The 22,102-nt window shown below is 34.1% G+C and overlaps 1 long non-coding RNA gene across 1 annotated transcript; it reads right to left on the bottom strand.

Moving 5' to 3' along the window:
- Positions 1-6,213: 6,213 nt before the first annotated feature.
- On the bottom strand, positions 6,214-21,513 carry LOC140743735 (uncharacterized). Its single transcript, XR_012102506.1, has 3 exons — positions 21,386-21,513; positions 12,045-12,162; positions 6,214-8,324 (listed from the first exon to the last, which is right to left on the bottom strand). It is a non-coding gene; the product is annotated as an uncharacterized LOC140743735 (long non-coding RNA).
- Between the last annotated feature and the right edge of the window lie 589 nt (positions 21,514-22,102).

Raw genomic sequence — 22,102 nt, 5'->3', positions numbered from 1 at the left:
GATGCTGGATGGAAATACCGGATATTCCAAATGGCAGCAAAGCAAAATTGATTATATAGGGGATTATCCGATGCCGGATGAAAATACCGATGGACAGTGAACTGAAAACCTACTCAAAGCATTGAATGTCTGGATGATTGGATGAAAATATCGGATGCTGCACACTAAAATGACGTTACAGTTTTCCTCCAAAAAATATACCTTATTGTCTTGTCGTTTACTTAACGTTGTTCAGTGCCTTTGTTGTTTTTGTTGCCAGTTGTTTTTTTCGCGGTTTTAATATTCTATTGCGTAGTCTATACTTAATACGCCGACGATATTTTCTTGTTTTTGTTTTGGATTATCAATATAGGATATTATAAGCAGAGTTTAAAAGGAAATAAGCCTGCGACTATACTTAAGATTCTATTACAACAAAAACAAAACCATTCCACCCGGTCCCGCGATCTAAAAAAACCAAGAACGAGCTGTGAACTACGTAAGCCGTGAGAAATAAATTGGCGTAATGGACTAACAGCTCAAATGAAATACACAGATCAAAAATATCAATAGGAAACTCGCTTATAGGATACCTTCGACATAACGCTAAGTATGTCTATTTCAAATCGAATACGCTATTCAATTTTAACTCCTTAGTTAAGTCCCACCTACTTTACTTAATTGATTTCAATTAAGTAGAGTAAGTCTGAAATTCCTTTCTTAGTGCTCATTTACGGTATATGAAAAATCTATATCATATAACATTTCAGGATTCTAGATTCAGTGGTTCCGGCTTTGCGTTAATGTATGGCACTCAGGCAGTCAGTCACCTTACTGTTTTATATACCTATATAATATTATCAGCTAGGAAAGTATAAGATAAAACAATATATTATTTTCTATTAAGTCTAAGAATTAACGAGGAGTTTCTTGCAAGGCATTATCCAAAGCTCATGATTTCTTTTAAATCTTTTAATCTTGTTAATTGGCTTATCAGTTTTATCTGTGAATTTATAATTCTACCGGGAAAGAGCTTATTTCTTCAGCTTAATATTATAAGTGCTTAGCGCAACTTAAGTGTATTATTTTTTCTATCTAATAAATAAAGGAGTAAAACAAAGAGAACAAATGAGTAGAAGAAAAACTCATGGATAGAGCCGCATGTGGCTCGCGAGCTGCAGGTTGCCGACCTCTGTTCTAGACATAGTTCATGAAGCCTTTAAAATATTCAAGATCAATTGCACATATATTGAAACTTTCTAGATCATTCCAGATTTTTTTAAACTTTCTAGACCGTATCGAATCGATTTTACCAGTTGCACACATTCTAGAATATTCTAGATCATTCTTGAAGCTTTTTTGAACTTTCTAGGTAATTCCAGAATGTTTTAGTACTTTCTCGATCATTTCGGATTAATTTTAGCAGTTGCACTCATTTTGAAACATTCTAAATAATTCTAGAATTCTAAAAATTTCTAGAACATTCTAGATTGATTACCTACATCAATTGCACACATTTTGGAACTTTCTTGATCATTCCAGAAATTTTCATAACTTTCCAGAAGCTCATATGTGGTAGAGGACATTTATATTCACATTTACATTAGTTAGAGAACGACGGATATATTATTTCACCATATTTTCGCCACCCACAACCACCCATTTCCACCCACCCCGACCAAACTGCCTTACGCACATCAGGAGAACAAGTCGTATCTGCCATCCCAACAGGAAGTTGATCAGAGTTGCGATGATAGAGAAAATTGTTAATATACGTACGAACATTAGCATGTTATATAATATATTTAGATAAGGCAAAACGGAGCATATTGTTATAAATTTTGAGACTTTTAGTGCCATCTATGAACAAGAAGGATTGTAGGTAGGCGTCTCCCTGTTTCGGTCATTGCACTCAACGCTGCTGAAAGCACGTGCACTATTTTATTCAGCTTTATTTCTTTGTCTTTATTTGTTTTAATGAAAAATTAAGCATTTAATTTACTTATAAATGAGTTCCGTTCGTAATAATGTGTTCTGGTGGTATCTATATTTAAAGCCACATAATATTGTAAATGAAAAGGTTCTGTATATCAGCAAGCAATGTTTCTGCGATCGATTTCAGGTACTATTTGAGGAAAGTTATGTAGGCGGCACTGACTACTTACAATCGTGTAGGTGTCGTGTAGGAAGCAAGTAGCAAGCACGCTACTTGCTACACGACACCTACACGATTGTAAGTACCTGAAAACGACGTATATCAAAATGTTGTCACTAGATGGCGGTTTCGTAAAGCGTAATAAAGAAAAATACTATTAGCATTTAACAAGAAGTCTAACTAACAAGTGTAATATTATTTTTTTCAAATATTCAAAATTATTTTTTTAAATGTTCAACTTACAATATTTTGAAGGTTTAATAAATTAGTTTTAAAATATATTTCATCCGTGTGGGGTTAAAGTTCGTGGGGTTAAAGTTCGTGCTTTGAAACTATCAATATAATTGCTAATTTTATATAATTAAAACATTATTATTTTTTTTAATATCACATTCGCATTTCTTTATTTGGCTTACGTGTGCGTATAACTTACCTATATTCTTAAATCATTATAATAATTAATCAATAGATATTTCTAAAATAGTCGGGAAAAGGTCTTTTGTCAGGGTTTTATTGTCACAGTTCACTGCGCGACCTATCTAGATCTTTGAAACTTTTTATGATGAAGACTCGAGCATGTCTCTAATAATCGGAAAATGAGAGTTAGTAATCCTAGTATTTGAAGCTCGGAATTGCAGTGTAAAAGGCTAATTAATATTCTTCTGTAGGTAGTTAGGTACTTACACTCTTATCTTGAAGACGCAGATAAAATTGAAGTTCATCTGTTTCAGATTTATTACTTAAGTGGTGCATGGTGCTTGCTGATCACTCATAAACTACCAAAATTTTACGTGTTAATATTTTAAAACAAAATAGTATCTATTTATAATAACATGATATCATCCGTGGGTATTTACAAAATTTAGTCTTTTATTTAAATAAAACAATTAAAGGAAAAGTTTTTTGTACTGATTTATGGTTTGTTTTACTTTTTATAAAGATAATTTTAAATTTCTTCATGGTTTAAATTATTATATTTATGCAATCTATATTATTACCTATTTAGTAAGCTCTGAAGGTTGTGGACAGATAAAAATGTTTATAACATTAATTCCGCCTTTGTTCCTATAATTTTATAAGATACACTACTAAAAATAAAGTGATATAAGGTATATTCTACAAATCAAAGCAAACATAATAAGTGAAAACTTTATTACAACATAACATAATTGAAAGGCTATGCAATAAAACTCCGCCTCTGCTAACAGAAAAATGCCATGCTACAAAAGTTCACAAGATTGCCGAGAGAGGCGCTGTTGCTACGTTTCAGACTTAATACATGGCAATGATAGAAACTATTACAAATATCAAACGACCTTCGCATTTAGTACCTAAACTTCGATTACTTTATATAGTGCGAGACAATTTTAATGGGAATATATCTAGTATTTCATATTTTATTGTTCATAAGCAATGCGATCAATTTCAATTAAAGTGGCCACTCATTGAAGTGGAACAAGGGTCTACTTCAAGTTGGAAGAACCATTAAAGATTAAGTTGATTCTAAAGTAACTTAACCATATCTACAATTGTTTGTCTCACAAAATTATAATTACTTGTTTCAATTAAGAATTTAATTGAAAACTACGACTTATATCTATTTCTCACTCATACCTTATAGACATTGTCTTAATTTGAAGATCAATCAATATTGAAACAAACTATAATTATTAATAATAATATTTTTTGTACAAATATTATCCTACTGGTACCTATACCTATTATATATGTTATATTATATATAATGGAAAAGGTTAATCATGAAATCAATCGTACACAAAGAATAAAAATGCGTCTTTATTCTTATCAGATTAAGTTTAAAAGAAAAGGAATGCTCAAACAAAGCAGACAGGCAGATCAGACAAAGCAGAGTAAAATGTTTATTTGTAGTCCAAGCTTATTTTAGATTTTTCATTTTTTATTTTAAAATCAACCTTAACATTATGTATGTGGTCTTGGTTATGGAGAATATACAAAATAATTTTTTCAAATGGACTTTTAAGGCCAAATACGAAATTTTAAGGAATAGCGAAAAATTCATAAAGGAGCTACAACGCCCATTTGGATAAAACAAAAACGGCATAATTCGATTTTTTTAATCTATTTCCCTAGCGATCAATCAAACGAGTACATTTTGAAAAAAATCACCTAGTATATCGTTATAGTAAATGAAAGAGGCATTCATAATTCAGCATAAATACTCGTATAAAAAAAATTAAAACTTTTAATTTCCTAACTAATTGGACAATACGAAAACATGACAGCTTAAAATACAATTTGTATCATTTCTTTTATTTTGTACTCGTATCTCTTTCGTTGTTAGGGAAATGTGGTTACAGTTGAGCAAATATTTATTTTCTAGTTTCGTATTATCCAAATAAGTGCCCCGTATATTTTAGACATAGAAAATAATGAGACATCTCTTTATGTTACGAAGGGAATCTAATCTCTATATATTTAGTTGGATAACGATGTAAACAACGTGTCTAATATGAGCGCCGACTTCAGAAATATGTACTAAACCTACATTTATTTGAATTATTTTTTACTTTGTAGTGACATAGAAGTCGGTTGTATTTTTTTGTTAAAATTTTTTTTTACCCTTTTTAGTGATGACGTAATAAAATTTATATTATTACAATATAAAATTGTATAAACGTGATCATGAATTGAGGTAAGGTCTGAATTTACATTGATTGAAACCGCTCGCTCGCAGGGCGCTACCGCGCCCTGCTCGCTTAGTTTTATATTGTCTTATATGTTCCAACCTAACCTAACTAAATAGTCAATGATAAACTGGCTTTGCAATTTCATTAGAACCTACACCAAATATCTTCAAACACAACTCAATTATTCCCATCGGTTGAGGAGTTACTTATTTTGTCTCCGAGTCACATTATCAGACCCTTAAATGGTCAATGATGAACTGGCTTTGCAATTTCATTAGAACCTACACCAAATATCTTCAAACACAACTCAATTATTCCCATCGGTTGAGGAGTTACATATTTTGTCTCCGAGCCACATTATCAGACCCTTACATAGTCAATGTTGAACTGGATTTGCAATTTCATTAGAACCTACACCAAATATCTTCAAACACAACTCAATTATTCCCATCGGTCGAGGAGTTACATATTTTGTCTCCGAGCCATATTATCAGACCCTTAAATAGTCAATGATGAACTGGCTTTGCAATTTCATTAGAACCTACACCAAATATCTTCAAACACAACTCAATTATTCCCATCGGTTGAGGAGTTACATATTTTGTCACCGAGCCACATTATCAGACCCTTAAATAGTCAATGATGAACTGGCTTTGTAATTTCATTAGAACCTACACCAAATATCTTCAAACAAAACTCAATTATACCCATCGGTTGAGGGTTACATATTTTGTCTCCAGAACCTACTCTGATCCTCATCATATTTAAATTCGACCAACGTGCAATAGTCCACACACGAAATTAAAGGCATTAAAATAGGTTCATAAACGGCGGAGTTATGGCTGTTATATTTACATGGGTGGAGGTGATTCCCTCATTTTCTCCAGAACCCATCGATGGATCCTAACCATATTTAAATGGGACCAACTTTCAGCTCGTCTCTACACAATAAAAAAAGAATTATTAAAATCGGTTCACTAACGGTGGAGTAATTCGTGTACATACATATAAAAAAAAAAGATACCGGCCGAATTGATAACCACCTCCTTTTTGAAGTCGGTTAAAAATGCACATAAAATAAGACGACGGTCGCGTAGCAGCTTTGCTTTGCAGTCGCTACCAGCTAAATTAGCAATGCAATAATCTTTAAACCCTACTTTGATAGTCTACCTGGTAACTGCAAACTAGTCTGAGTTGTTGTGGCGTTCTATTGTCAACGTATTATTTAAAATGACTATGCACTTAAAATACTTTAAAATTCTATTTGTTGGACGGCTTTTCATTTCATAGAAATATTACATTTGGGTTGTGATAAGTAGAGGACGCAATTTTTTTTTAGATGTGGATTTTTATGCCTTGACATCCAGAAAGTAAAATGACGTCCTCTGAATTTTGCACGCTAAAGACTATTATTATTTTGGAAAGTAAACTTTAGCTCTCATATGCCTAACATCGTTCGGGTAAAAAACGGAGAATTACTAAGTCTCCACCGTATGTCCGTCTGCCACAGGTTTTGAACGGTACTCATAGATAGTCGGTATTTTTCGGTATTTTCCGCATATTCTATTTAATCGTAATAGGTACACAGTTCAAATTTTCACAACCCTCCCTGAGTAAGCCTCTGAGGAACCCTCTTGGAGTAAGTTCGACTCGCAATTTAGAAAAGTCTCAAAATACCCGAGCACACAATGATTTAAACTATTTAATAAGTCACGAAATTTTTATTTCCAACGAATTTCTTTTGTTGGTTATAAGTAAAATTATTCTTTTTGGAAATGGCTACTGAATCCAGAGTTAAGGCTAATGTTGTTATATTTAGTGTATAATAACCTTTTGCAGTTCCTTTGAAGTTTATCCAGAAATCATATAATATTGAACGAAACATTTGTTTTTGTCCACAAATATGCTAATTAATTGACAATACAATATTGACGAGTAAATTATTATATTCAAATTGCATTACGTTCCAAAGCGCAAATGAGCTGCCCACTTTATTTCATAAAGCCGCATGGAATATTGTATAATTCTGGCTTACTATTATTAAATGAATGATTGCATGAAAAAGTTTTGCTCTACATATCAATAAATACTTAATAATAGGATTATATTAATTACAAGAATCTAATAAATAAATGTTTAGAATTTAATACCTAGTTACATTAACGAAACACCTTGTGAAGTGGTGGTAGTTGTATTGACTTTCAAAAAGTGCTCTGTAAAGGACCTATTTTTAATAAATAAATTTTATTTGATTTGACAAATCTAAATGATAAATTCTTAGATTGCCTGTAGAAAATACTCAGAGCGTGCATAAAACGAATTGTTTTAATTAAAGATTATTCTTTAAGATGTTACGTTAAAGTGAAAGTACTAATTAAGAAGCATTTTATTACATCCATTTCGAAAAAGATTTTATGTAGTTCATTAATACACGCTATCTATGTATTTTTTTAGGTTTAAGCAGGTCTTAGCATACATTTAAATACTTACATTTCAAACTAACATAGTTACATATTTAATGCTTTCAATCGATATCGCATCTACGTATATTGCCATCTGCAATTTGTCGCTAGCAATTTCTGTCTGTTTTCGCTAGCTGTCATTCACAAATTTTACAGTCGTTTACGCATAAAGCAACCTGTTATTGCCTGCCCAGCAATGGAATTAAGACTATTATTAAATGCGATGTGATTAAGACTGTTATTGCCTGCCCAGCGATGGAATGAAGACTATTATTAAATGCGATGGGATTAAGACTGTTATTGCCTGCCCAGCGATGGGATTAAGAGTTGGGATTCGGCTATACGTACGTACCTGAATTCCTAATATGAAATTGGTGTAGACACGTATTTGAGTAGACCTGTTGGAACATACATAAGTATATAGTCGCGTTTATAGTTAAGTTAATAACTATATTTTTGATGACCGCCTTAAGTACCTCAACTTACATATGACGGCGATGGTGGAGATGACGAGGCCGGATGTGATGGTTTATGACGAGTAATGAATTGTAAAACTAGTAAAAAGTATTGACATAATTATAAATAAATATTACATTTTCTGACCGTTTATTGCGAACGCAACGGTGGTATATTTAATGTTTAAACTTTAATATTTAAATAAACTTTTAAAATATGCGCGAAATTGTGGCATTTTTAGCACTGACCCTAAACTTAAATATAAATCCTTGTATTTCGAAAATAATTAAATAATAAATTCCCAATTTTTAACATTATGTATTACGTTTAGTAGTGTTAATTAACTATTTTATCTATTCCGTAACATAATTTATCGAAAATATCCACTTATAACGATTATATATACACAATAATATATAGAAACCGTTTTAAAGTCACGATAAATGTTTGGCGCACTTGTGGAAGCTTGTGTTGTTTTAAAACCGTACTTCTTCATTATCTTCTCGTGGAGTCTTGTGGGCTGCGTTTGAAGACCGGTTAATCATATTCTAACGCTGCTGCATACCAGCCCTTGGCAGGAACGCGTCCAGCCCGAAGGAATTTCTGAAGTGACAAATTTCATAACCTAAATCAACTTATACAAATATAACAAAGTTCTGACTAGAAGCGTTTACTAATAATGCAGTCAGCTAAGACACACATAGCACGTATGTCATGAGATGTACCTACACGCATGCATTTTAGCGGTATTGATTACGTCGGCTTACAAAGCCGATCAGTTGGCCGATAGTATTAATTTCTGTTATCTCCGGTCAACCAACCAACCAACAACACACTATAACAACCAACTATAAGTACCGGTGTTCTAAAAGCCGTCCCTCTTAAATGAGACATGCTTAGGCTTTCGCAAATAATGCTACAATACAAAATTCGATTAGCAATATCTCACTACACTGCCTCACCAACTGATGAAACTTTCAACATTGAATATTTTAGAAACAATTAACCAACATTGAATTATTACAGATTGCTCGCGCAATGTTACGTTCTCTCATCGCAAATATTTTTTATAAGTATATAAGTAGCAAACGAGCATGCAGTCCATATGATATTGAAAAGCTAATGCCGCTTATAGACAAGAGCCACTGCCAGATAAGATTGGAACCGCACCCTTCAAACCAGAATCCAGCAGCCCTTAGCATTAATGTTATTAAGCAGAAAAAAATAGGTGTGGTGGTAGTGCTTCCGAAGTTGAAACGTAAAGGGTTCTGGTTAGGTTAGGTTAATATGTCAATAGGTAAATTGGTAAAGATTCAGACGGGAATACTAAAGACGATGGAAAGGACATCGTATAATATACACTTTAGGGATGACTTGAACCTTATTATTCGTCTACGACTCTAAGAGACCCTAAGTCTCTTCAATCCATTAATACTAAATATAAATTTCATGCATACTACATACACATAAAAAGCAACATCACATAAAAACAACACATTTTTATGACTTTTCTTCTGGATTGCTTCCTTCTGCAAGACAATTTTGAGTGGTATGTTCAGTCTTTGTTTCAACAGATTAATATAATTGCACTGTAGGAGTGTTACACAAGGTTGAATTTTCAGTCAAAAACTTTGTGCTCTTCGGCTCTTTACAGAAAGGATTACTCAAAATCTTTCGTATAACTTAATACTATCAATAAAAACACTGATAATACAACACCGCTTATTGCAATATCACTATTTAGTGATCATTATCAATGTGAGTTGTCAACAGGTATACACGATGTAATACGGCCAATTAATAACGGGGCAGGAAGGAAGAGACAAAAGTACCTAAAATATCTATTTTTATCACTTGGATTACTAATACACATTTCTTTAACACACACAAAATATTAGTGAAGTTTTTTTAACAGTTGCTATTAAATTTTTCTTTGCTGAATATATAATCAAAGATGGTTTTTCATTCGACGGGAAATAAATCTCGTTTAAAAGGGTTATTATAGTGGTATGAAAGGGTAGTATTTAATTGGTTTCGGGAATAATTATGAGCGTAGCTTTAATTGTCTGGCTCAATTTTCCAATTATATACTGAAAATTGGATTAAAACGAAAACCCCGATAACTTTTGAAATACTGAAAATCGGTGGATCGGTCTTCTTTTTTCGTCGTTTCTTCATACCTGAAGGTCGTGCTCGTTCTGGTAAGCCTCTGTGGACGATCTGACGAGCTGCTTGCTACCCTGTCTTCCGCTTGTCTGAGAGCAGTTGTAACTGGAAGTCTCGTTATTTCTTTTATGGAGTCCGACCATCGGCTAGGTGATCGGCCTCTAGGGCCTCTTCTTCCATTTACCTTACTCACCACAGGTTTTGAAGGTTGTCTTGCTGTCTTCGTGCTATGTGGCCAAAGTAGGTCATAATGCGTTGGTAGCATAGCGTGGATAACCTGGTTTTAATTTTAAGCTGTTGGAGAATCGACTTGTTGGTTCTTTCCACGGTCGTCGGCCGTCCACGGTATTCGTTACATTCTCCTCCAGCACCACATTTCGAAGGCATCGATCTTCCTTCTGTCTATAGCTCGGATCGTCCAGGACTAAAGTCCGTACAATTCTCATTTTGGTAGCATTGGACACATTTCTGCTGCTCCAGTTTTTTGTGAGCTTACTCATTGCATCTTTGGCCATTTGAGTTCGTCGGCGTATCTCCTTTTCACATCCTCCCTTGTTGCTGATCATGGATCCAAGGTAGACAAACTCCTTTACCGTCTGCAGGTTTGGTAAAAGGCCAGTCTGTGAAAGATGCCCAGCTCTATCGAAGAACATGACTTTGGTCTTTGGCCTGGTAATCGACAGCCCCACCAGCTTGCTCTCGATCTTCACTCTCCGAAACAAGTCTGCCATCTCATCCTCTGATACCGCAAATAGTGTGGTGTCATCTGCGTATCTCAGGTTGCTGATCTTTTTGCCACCAATTGTGATGCCTCCATCCCAGCCATCCAATGCTCTTCTCATGATGTACTCTCCGTAGATGTTAAAAAGGAGAGAAGGTAGAATACATCCCTGGCGCACTCCTTTTTCTGGTTTCAGGGCTCCCGAGATCACATCATTAATCCTGATCATCGATTCACCATCTTCGTACAGGCTTGCGATCAATGCTGTCAGATGTGTGTGAACGCCCATTTCCTGCAGGATGCGCCATAGGCAGTCCCATCGTACACAGTCAAAAGCCTGCGTGTAATCAATAAAAAAGATAAGCATCGGCACGTTGAACTCTCGACTCTTCTCTATCATCTGTCGCACATTCACTATTTGCTCTCTTGTGCCGCGACCTTTGACAAAGCCAGCTTGTTCATATGGTATTTGCCATTGCAGATAAGATTGCAGTCGCCCATTGATTACATGAAGCATTACCTTGCTGGCGTGAGATATGAGCGCCACTGTTCGGTAATTTGCGCACGATTTTGTAGATTTTGTAGTTGTTATGTATCGGAACTAATACGGACTGTTTCCAATCCGTTGGCCATTTGCCCGTCCGCCACACTTGGTTACACAAATCTAACAGAAGTTTCTTACCTATATCACCGAGGCACTTTAGCTCTTCAGCGAATATTGCGTTGACGCCGGCGGATTTGTTGTTCCCAAGTTTCCTTAAAGCATTTTGTTCCTCTGATTTCAATATATCAGGTTCCAAGTGGTTCTGCTCGATCGATATATTTGTGCGTTCCAAGCTTCTGTTGTCAGCATATAAACCTTCGCAGTAAGATACCTCCGATCCGATGGTTACCTCTCGGTAACCATCGGATCGGTGGATAGGTGTGTTACACCATGTTTTTTGATACACTACATATTTTCATGCTTATACGTATTGTTATATTATATACATACATTATACATACATTTTGAACAAGAGCAATTCACAGCCTGTACACGAATGATTCACACGCTAAGAATTTTCATTATATTATATTATTCGACAATTCGACATAGCCAGGAGTTGATTAGCGGCATACGGATATTAATAACTAGCAAAAAAGAAAAGAGGTGACTTAACAATATACTTAACACGAATTGTTATAATAATTAATTTAATATACTTTTACTTTAATTTATCATTATACGAAGTACGTAATTTCCACGAACGTAATTTATATGTCTATAAAAAGGTGATATACATTGTAATCATGCTATCATATCTTAGACTAATACGAAGCAAATTTTACATAACAATTTTATTTTAGTTGACCTCCCCTGCTACGCCTCTACGACATATACACAATACAACACAACACAAAATGCAAACATTAATGAATATGACGTTATATCTTACGTCACACGATTTTCAATCCGTACATTCTATGGCGGGATCACGTGCCTTGCGTGTCGCAACCGCCCCTGAGAGTCTCGCTGAGCTGCCGGCTTCGTTCCTCTGTCGCAAGCCGCGTTTCCTTGGGACACCAAAAATAGACACTTTTGAAACATCACATAAGAGTAAATGAAAACAAACGATTATATTAATTAGAAAAAAAATTCCATATAAAACATCAAAATATGGGGTTGCATTAAATCTTTCAACATTTTTTATTATTTATAAATCTAAAAGCACAATATAATATTTTTAAATTATACGTCCTTTAAAATCTCTATATGTACTAGTATATACACATATCTTGTATATAAGTAGTTAAGAGAAAGAATACTCGCTCACTCATCGATTGACTAATTGTCACAAAGCCTAAACTATACACTAACTACTAGGTACTACTAATTTTTATAATGACGCACACTAAGAATAGATTTTGTCGTATTCTGCCAGTTAGAGAGGTAAATAAAGGGTGAATGTCCGCAAATTTTAAAGCAAACAATAGAGTCTGGGCATAGGCCCAGATCAGGTGGGTATGAAGTCTCCTCATATCGTAAACTCTATAAATAATTTTGGTGGTGGAAAATTATAAAACATCAATTTCGCACATTTCATTTTCCTACTCAAAGTCGCCCAGCGGTTTAAGGTTCCCCTCTTGTCGTCTACAACCTTAGAAGTCGTCTTTTACTATAGTCAGAGGATATCTCATAGCTCTATTCTGGTCGCGAAAATAAATTGAAACGGCTGAACCTAGAAACCTGTACGTTAATTAAAAAAGGGATTGATATTTTTTATGGAAGTTAGTGAGTTTTTAACTTATAAAAGTGAAATTTAGTGTACCGGCTACAGGTTAGTAAATCAATAAATGTATTTGTTGGTGGCATAAAATTACGGTTGATTACGTAAATTATTTTATAATAATTTACGCGTACGACGTCGAGGGTACATCTGGTTCCATTAAAATACATTAAAAACTGCACCTGACCCCGTGTCACTCGCCCGGCACTGGCCATCTAAAGGTTTCTCCTTTATCAAGAAAAAAGTTGAGCAAATATTATTGATTTCAGTCCTAATTCCCTTCGTTAATATGTTTTTATGAAAATTCTCATATTTCACTTATAATGAATTGTATTACCTAAGAAGGGCGCTCCGCAGTAATCGTGAGTGGGTATGTAACTGTCTGGGAACCCACTAGATTTTCGCTATACAGATTTTTTGTTACGTGGAAAGTTATTTCCAATGTAGACAAGTGTGGGTGTGTCACAACCCCCTCGAGTCTTATTCAACCGGGCGACCCAGACATCCTTTGTGTACGTGTAAAGCCTGTGTAGGTCGATGCCAGAAAATAGAATGTCTCGTAATAATGGAGTGTTATTGCCACGTGGTTCCAGAAATAACTAGTAATCACCAGTTATTAGGGCGAGCGAAGCGAGTCCTCTATAATTCGAAAATCTTACAAGCTTTCCATCCCTTTTTTGAGAAAACTACAGGGCTTATAAATTTGAAACTTAACATAGTTACTTAAGGTCATGTCTAGATTGGACCAACACAATTGAAATAAGGTTTTGTACACAAAAAAAAATCACTTTTTTATCAAATTTAAATTTAGTGTAACATTGATGGCTGTATGACTTGGATTATTTTCGTTTAAATAATAGCAGAATAAAAAAAAACGTCATGATGAATTCAGACATTTATGACATAATTATGTCAATCAAAAATATGGAAATGCAAACGTGGCAGCGTTTCACCGAGGTTTCACCGGTGTATTTTAAAAGCGTTTTGTTTCAAGTTTTTCTTTGTTTTATAATATAGGAGTAGCAGACGAGCATACAGTCCATATGATGGTAAGTGGCTACTGCCGCCCATGGACATCTGTAATCAATAGAGGTCGGCCACAGATGCGCCGCTCCCTTGAGGACTAAACTGGAACGTCTGAGATAAGTTTTTTTTAAATATAGGAGTAGCAGACGATCATGCAGTCCACCTGTAGTAAGTGGCTACAGCCGTCCATGGACATCTGCAATCAAACCCAGATAGGATTACATATTCGTAACTGAGGTTAGCCACAGATGCGCCGTTACCCCTGGACTAAGCTGGACTAAGCTGGAACGCCTCGGAAAAGTATGTTTCCCTACCACACTTTTCAAACGCAAACACAACAGCGCTTAACGCTGCTGTTATGAAGCAGAAATAGGTGTGGCGATGGTGCCGCCGGAGTCGATCCACGTAGGGTTCTACCACCTTAACTTAAACTATCCGTCCAATTTATTTACTGTCAAAGAAAAAGTGAATCTATTTACAATATGCGTAGCAAAAATGTATCTTAATTAATTACTATTAATTAAGATAAATTACTATTTATGCATGATTATTTTGGTTATGTGGCTTCCATATAAAATTTACGTATCATCGTGTCGTACATCAATATAGCTTACAACTAAGTATAGTATAACCAAATAACATATATTTATGAATTGTATTCTCCAGGTTATTCTGATGTACTTATAGGCTGTAATACTGTAAAGTTTTCCGATTCAAATCCGATTAATATAAGGCACAAACATCCATCCATACTCACAAACTTTCGCCTTTATAATATTTGTTGGATATTATTAATGTTTTGATGCAGTGCAGTTTCAAAAACTCCACATGTCCGATGAATCTAAGTTTTTGTTTAGAATCCATCCACAAATTTCATTTCCATCGTTTAAAAATACTTTGTTTGTGACAAAAAGGCCAACGAAAGATTTACAATTTAGCGACTATCACATTGTGTTTTACGGGAATTCGTTCCCGTATTGTATAGAATTGGTTATGTTAGGTAGAAACATAAAAGAAAATACAAAACTAATTGAGCAGGCCACACACATAATTCATTAATTTAATTCATAAATTTAATAGTTAACTTAACAATTGATAAAAATGTTATTTTGTAGAATTAATTAGTAGATCATTCGCAGCTTCACGGAATGTATCCCTCGGAGATTTAGTAAATTAAAGGTGTCGTTATGGCGAATTCAACATTCACTGATAAATGACCAAAATCGACATGAGGAGAATAATAAAAGTCATTCACCATCTTGTTGATTGGTAACAGACTCCAGATTATCTTAAAATGTACTGCGTTTCAGACATCCACAATAGCCTATATATACTTAAAAAATATTTTTTACAAATCAGATGAAATAATTTTATAAGTATGACGTAGTTTAAGTTCAAGAGTAAAAAGATACCAAGGATAAATCGCAAAAAAAATTACAATTCCAAAAAAAATGGATCTAATATAAGTTGGGAAATTATAAAACGATCGAATAAAAAAAACTTAGTGACTAATAATGACATACTGTTTTAATAACTTGTGCGACAACATTACTAAGTAAGCGACTGGAAATATAGAGAGGCAACTTTAGTATTAAGATAGATTAGATTTTTCTAATTGAATTGGTTAGGTTAGGTTGGAACATATAAGACAATATAAAACTAAGCGAGCGGGGCGCGGTAGCGCTCTGTGAGCGGGTGGGCCCAATCTGTATGAATTCAAACCTTACCTTTATTAATGATCAATGACATGAGCACACAATATTCTACTTACTTATTATAGTATTTTTAAAGTGGTTTTTGTATTCGAAACACTTCATTTAAAATAAAATGCTGCTCAGTATTTAAAAAAAACATTTGCTAAATATTGAATAAAACGCATGACGCAATGTTTACACTTATATTAGGTCGACAAATATCAAGTCGCTCAAATATAATGAAGCTTCTCATTTCGTATTTTAAGTAACTCACATAAATGTTTGTAACTTGCTATTCTGTTGATTTCTCGTCACTCGCAGCCAGTCGCTCGCTTAGAAATACTATAACCAAAATTCATTATTTTTGTCATTCAAAACTTTTATTTGCAGTCACACGTTTAAATACTACCCATATACGTTATCCACCACAAGCATTTAAAGTGGTTCTGGTTCTGGATCAAAGGTAGCTTTGCTCTTCATAGGTCTTCTGACGAAAGGTAGATTTAATAATTTATTGTTAATTAATAAGTGACCACATCATCTTTGCTGATGTAGGATCTTAAACTAACCATTCACGATACGCGAGCCCTCATAAAGCTGCGCTTTTTGCTAGTAATATATATACTCATAATAATATGGTAGAATACGCTCGTTTTAAGAGCTCTAACCGATCGGACCTTCACGATTGGAAAATTGCCTTTTTAAACGGAGTCAATTTGGTTGAGTTGGTATTGTGGCTTGTGTGTTGTATAAGTGTGGGGTCGCTATACAGATTTTTCGTCACGCGCAAAGTTATTTCCAATGTAGACAAGTGTGGGTGTGTCACAACCCCCTCGAGTCTTATTCAACCGGGCGACCCAGACATCCTTTGTGTACGTGTAAAGCCTGTGTAGGTCGATGCCAGAAAATAGAATGTCTCGTAATAATGGAGTGTTATTGCCACGTGGTTCCAGAAATAACTAGTAATCACCAGTTATAATAAATATACTCATAATAATATGTGTGAGGTAAACTGTTAGGCATTATGATTTGTATAATCAGCTTATTAATTTAATAAATACTCGTATTAAAGACATTATAGCCCATACCTGATTAATAGTTTTTGTTTTTGGCGTAAATGGGTAATGGATAAAAAATAAAATGATTGACAATGATATTAATTTATAATAAATGATACAATCAATGATATAATCTTTTAAAAGTACCTTCTTCTTGATAATAATTACTATGTATTTTTATTAATTTTATTTCAAAGTGTAGGATTAGTATAAAAAATTCGTACAACGCACCCCACACTTATACAACACACAAGCCATAATACCAACTCAACCAAATTGACTCCGTTTAAAAAGGCAATTTTCTAATCGTGAAGGTCCGATCGGTTAGAGCTCTTAAAACGAGCGTGTTCTACCATATTTTATGATGGTGAGTGTTCTGTGGAAGTATTTGAACTGGTACTTACATCACACTTCCTCCACCGCACCGTACCAAAAGGACGAAGTTACGTCTGTACTAGATGAACTCATGGCTGTCGTCCATCGTCCGTTTTGTGCGCTCATTCTTTCCGTGGAAAAGTAAGCAAGAAAAAATTGGAAATGGTAAAAAATGAATATCCTCCTGATATTCCCGGAGTGTTATGACATTGAGCTTATCCAAATACATACTACGTACTACGTAATACAAATTTTTGAAGGTGGTAGAACCCTTTGTGGTTCGACTCCGAAGGCACCACCGCCACACCTATTTCTACCTAATAACAGCAGTGTTAGGCGCTGCTGTGTTCCAGTTTGAAGGGTGTGGTAAGGGAGACAGACTTTTCCGAGGCGTTCCAGCTTAGTCCTCAGGGGTAGCGGCGCTGTGGCCAACCTCAGGTAAAATATTTAATCCTATCTGGGGTTGATTACAGATGTCCATGGGCGGCAATAGCCACTTACCATCAGGTGGACTGCATGCTCGTCTGCTACTCATGTATTATAAAAAAAAAAACGTACAAAAAGCTAATTCAAAGCCGATGTTGCATTAGCGGTTCTCCTGCCCCAGATTACGCCAATACCCTTTTTTTTAAACTTTCAAGATCTTTTAAATATACAGTTCTCAAAATATAAAATGTTATCCTGTACAAATCGTGAATTTTTCTACTAATAAAAATAAATTAAAAAGTGCTTTATGTCGCCATCTGACCACTAAACTAGCAGTATTTAAAATCATTTATTATCGATTCTTTTTTCATTAATTGGTATACCTAATGAAGAGCCTTATTTTTTAACCTCAATGTTTATGTGGTGATAATTAAAGATGACAATCGCGGCCCCCTTGCAATGGGCTCTCGCCAGAGTGGTGAAACTCCACTTCCGTGCGGATGGGATAGCCAGAAGTGCTGTGGTTAAAACCGCAAACAATCATCTCATTCAAAGACCGTTGGTTAAGCTCTGTCTTCTTCCCATAGAAGACTAGCTTAAATAGTTTTAAATCGTATCGTTTTCTTAGCTTAAATCTTTTCACATCGTATTCTAACTTTAGTAATCACATCGCGTTAAATCATATTGTACCTTTAGTTAAGCAAATCGTATCACATTCTGTCGTAGCTTTAGTTAGGCAATTTTTCTAAATTGTACCGTAAGCTTAGTAAAGTAAATCGTATCTATTCTCATCGCATCCTAAGTTATCGTTCATTAGTATCGTTTATCATTAGCTATATCGTATGTTATCGATTGAATAATAAATCACCTATTTCACAGGAAATTGTATAGTACTGTGGCCTTTTAGTGCAGCCGGGTTTTTGTTTCTTTTTAATTATATTACACAATTTATTATGAATATTTCGCATGTTTTCTTAACCTGTACATTTTGATGATTACTTACCTAATATTTAGTGTACATAATTTCTGTTCATAAAAGTATTTCTAATTAATCCAAACGTACATGCAAACATACGTACAGCGTATACTGTACACATAAATCACAATCACAAGCATATAATCACTTTAATAATATGTCATACTTTATATTATCACGGTATGGAAGAGTTCGTTAAAAGAGATCTATTTCCTCTTTTTTCTTGGTATCATTGAATCAAAATACACAGAGAAAAGAAGAAACTAATCCCGATTAACCTTATCATCTTCAGACGCCTTGTCTTTATTTTCTCTCCATTGTTCTTCTTTCTTGCCACCCTGTCTTAAAATAAACATAGTATGATGATTATTATTATGAACATAATAAGATAGATTGCAATTATAATTAAATATTAATAAAAAAACTTTAATCATTTTGATACGCACATTATCTTAGAAGAGGTTGGTTTGACAATTTATTTTATGTTATTCTCACTGATTCTCTTGCGTTACAGATAAGGATGGAAAGGTAAGCATGGAACATGAAACCTAGAAGAGTCTACGAGCGGGTAAGTCTACTTTATTTTAAATAAGACAACGTTTTAAATAAAGACACACACTCTACAGCACGCGGTAAAATGTTATGAATTAAATAATTTATCATGACACGTTCAACATCGACTACATGTCTTACATGACACTCATATCACATTTAAGAATATGTGTTATCCAGGTTTATTCTATTACTTTATTACTGTCTTCCTGTTCTCGTGGCTTTCTCGTGAAACTAATGGAGATTTAAATATGTTCGTAGCCTCGTTAATCGTCAACGGAAATAATCGTCAATTTTTCCTCGTGACTAAACATCACGACGAAAAAATTGAAGAATATCTACATTGATCGGTCCTATGATCTTGTATCTTCTTTCTTGATTAGCTGTTAGCTTTTTTTTTAATAACGTTACACAATATAAACATATAAAAACATGTTTTTATGTTACAGCTTATACTACTTAGACGTGTTAGAAATATATTCAAATTATATAATTATAGTATTATGTTAATTAAGTATTTTATGTTATTTAATTTTTGATGAAGTATTATTTTTATAATAATAAGTTCCCATTTATATTGTCACTGGCTGGTACGATTGTACTAGATAGCATAAAAAAGAAAAATAATGCTTTTGAATTGGGAATAAGAAAATGTTGTAAATTGGGTCAAGAAATAGTTTTATTTTATTAATTTCAGAAGTGGGATGATGAATCCTACTAAAGTAATGGACGGTAATATAATATTATAATAATATCGAATAGTTTCCGGTAAGTGAAGCTGCATTTTTTCTTATATTTAAAAAGTAAGTTTGATACAACTAATTCGACTTAGGGACTTTTGTTGGTATGTTTAGTGTAAGGAACAATTTTATTAGACGTAATCAACTTTTTCACCTTTCTGTAATATGTAAATCAGTAACGAGAAAAACTAGCTGTAAGTGTAGCCTAGCAAAAATGAATTGTTATTTCTACGAACTGAACTTCGCACCCCTGTGATCTTTTTAACTTGTACTTAATTGGTTCATTCATAACTGTGATTGAACTGCATTTTTTCTACTGACGTGAACATAATATACATTGTTGTACATGGATCCATAAAGCTGTATACAGAAATAATGTCTGTACATATACATTACCATTTAACAAGCTGGTCTTCAAGGCTGATGGATAAATACGTCAAGAGAGAGCATCTTCTTCCTACTTAATGATCAACAAGTAGGAGTAAGAAGATCTCCATTGGCATATTTTATCTTTTCTATATCTTGTATTTTATAATGTCCAATGTTGTTAACTGAGTAAACAGAGAACTCCTCCTTCCAGCTTCTTTCACTAAGGATTTTGAAACATAGGAAGAAGACGGAAGAAGATATTCTCCGTTAACATGCAGTATCTTCTTTTTATTCTTCTTTCTTCTTGCTACATAGTCAATAAGGAGCTCGGTCAATTTACAAATACTGATTTCTTTTTATTCTGACTATATCTTCTTTTTAATCTTCTGTCTTCTTGCAAAACAGTATAATATGATCATATTTTTACAATGTATCGACGTTAATAAGGAGATTGGTTGGAGATGAATACTGAATTAAAAGTTGTTTAGATTGTGGCAAATGTGCAAGCAGTATACTATGAAGTAAGTGCCAACTATGGACATCTGTAACCAACCTCGACCAACATAAAATAATCTACCTGAAGTTGAACCCAAATGTGTTGCCACTCCTTAGAAATAAGATCTTCCACACCCTTCCACTGACCCTCAAACACCTGCCCAGACGAACTTCGTTGTTTGTACGACAAAATAGGTTTTTTAAAAGAAAGTTTAGTGTAGTGGTTAACCTTACTTGAGAGGTGTGCAAAGTATTCCTCTCATTTGTCAATAGGTTATGAAGTTTGGATCACTGGTCCATGGTTTGTAATCCAGGTGACCAAAGTCGCAGTGATATACACTCATTTTGAGACATCCATGTTTCTTTATTTTAAGACATATTGTATATCAATATTGTATGTAATATATTAAATATTGAAGGTAGTAGTGGTTCGACTTCGGCGGTACCACCACCATACCTAAAACTGCCTCATAACAGTAGTGTATAACTGTTTTCTATTTTGAAGGGTGTTAAGGTGGGTGGTAAGGGAGGCATATTTTGCCGAAACTTTACATCTTTGTCTTCAGGGGTAGCGGCGCGTCTGTGGCCAACCTCAGGTAGGTATATCTAATCCTATCTGGGCAGTAGACACTTACCATCAGGTGGACTGCATGCTCGTCTACTACTCCTATATTATAAAAATCTGTTACATAAAAGACTAAATTCAGTTACATAAAAGCTCTACGGATTCAAGCAGATTTAGTTTAGAATTAAAATAAACCTTAGTTCATGAAATGCTTCAGTGATATGCAATACTTACGTGAATGATACAATCTTGTAGTAATTTTACTTTATGATGCCATTGGTCAACGATGGATGACTTTCCCGAATTTGGTCACAGGCGAGGTGTCCTCTTCGGGTAACGGGGTCATACGGTAGACCACGCCTTAAACCTAAAGACAATATCCTTAGTAAATACCTTGAAATATTCTTATAAAATGCAGATACTTCAACCGATTGCAACAAAATTAATCCTCAGTTAGAATGGAAATGGATAATTTATTTTATTCATGAATGAATACTTAGATAAAAACTATTTTAATGAAATGGGTATTACAAAAAGTGGTAAATGAAATAAAGTGATACGACAGATTTTATCAGTTTTTAGTAACTACTTTTAATATATAAAAGTAAAGAGAAACTAGTACTTAATTTAATTAAAATAAATATTATTTTATGTGAAGATTTTGTATAATAGTTTACGACAATAATTATTTTTATAGCATTCTAAGGTAAATAAATGTTAAGTTACACTTTCTCGTAATACAAGCATAAGGTGATGTGTCTAAAAATATATGTGAATAGGACAAAGTGTGTTATTAAACTGTTCCGTTTAAAGGCTGCAGTTATATCTACAGACATTATGTAATGGGCCATGACAAACTATAATATAATTCGAACATATATCTTACATTTATGAAGGTAGCAGAACCCTTTGTGGTTCGATTCCGGCGGCACCACCGCCACACCTATTTCT

Source organism: Epargyreus clarus, unplaced genomic scaffold, assembly GCF_041222505.1.
Source record: "Epargyreus clarus isolate Ecla_fem2 unplaced genomic scaffold, WU_Ecla_fem_2.2 ptg000007l, whole genome shotgun sequence".
NCBI classification, from domain to species: Eukaryota; Metazoa; Arthropoda; class Insecta; order Lepidoptera; family Hesperiidae; genus Epargyreus; species Epargyreus clarus.
Note: the sequence above shows the minus strand (reverse complement) of the source record. Positions and strands in the feature narration are given on the sequence as shown.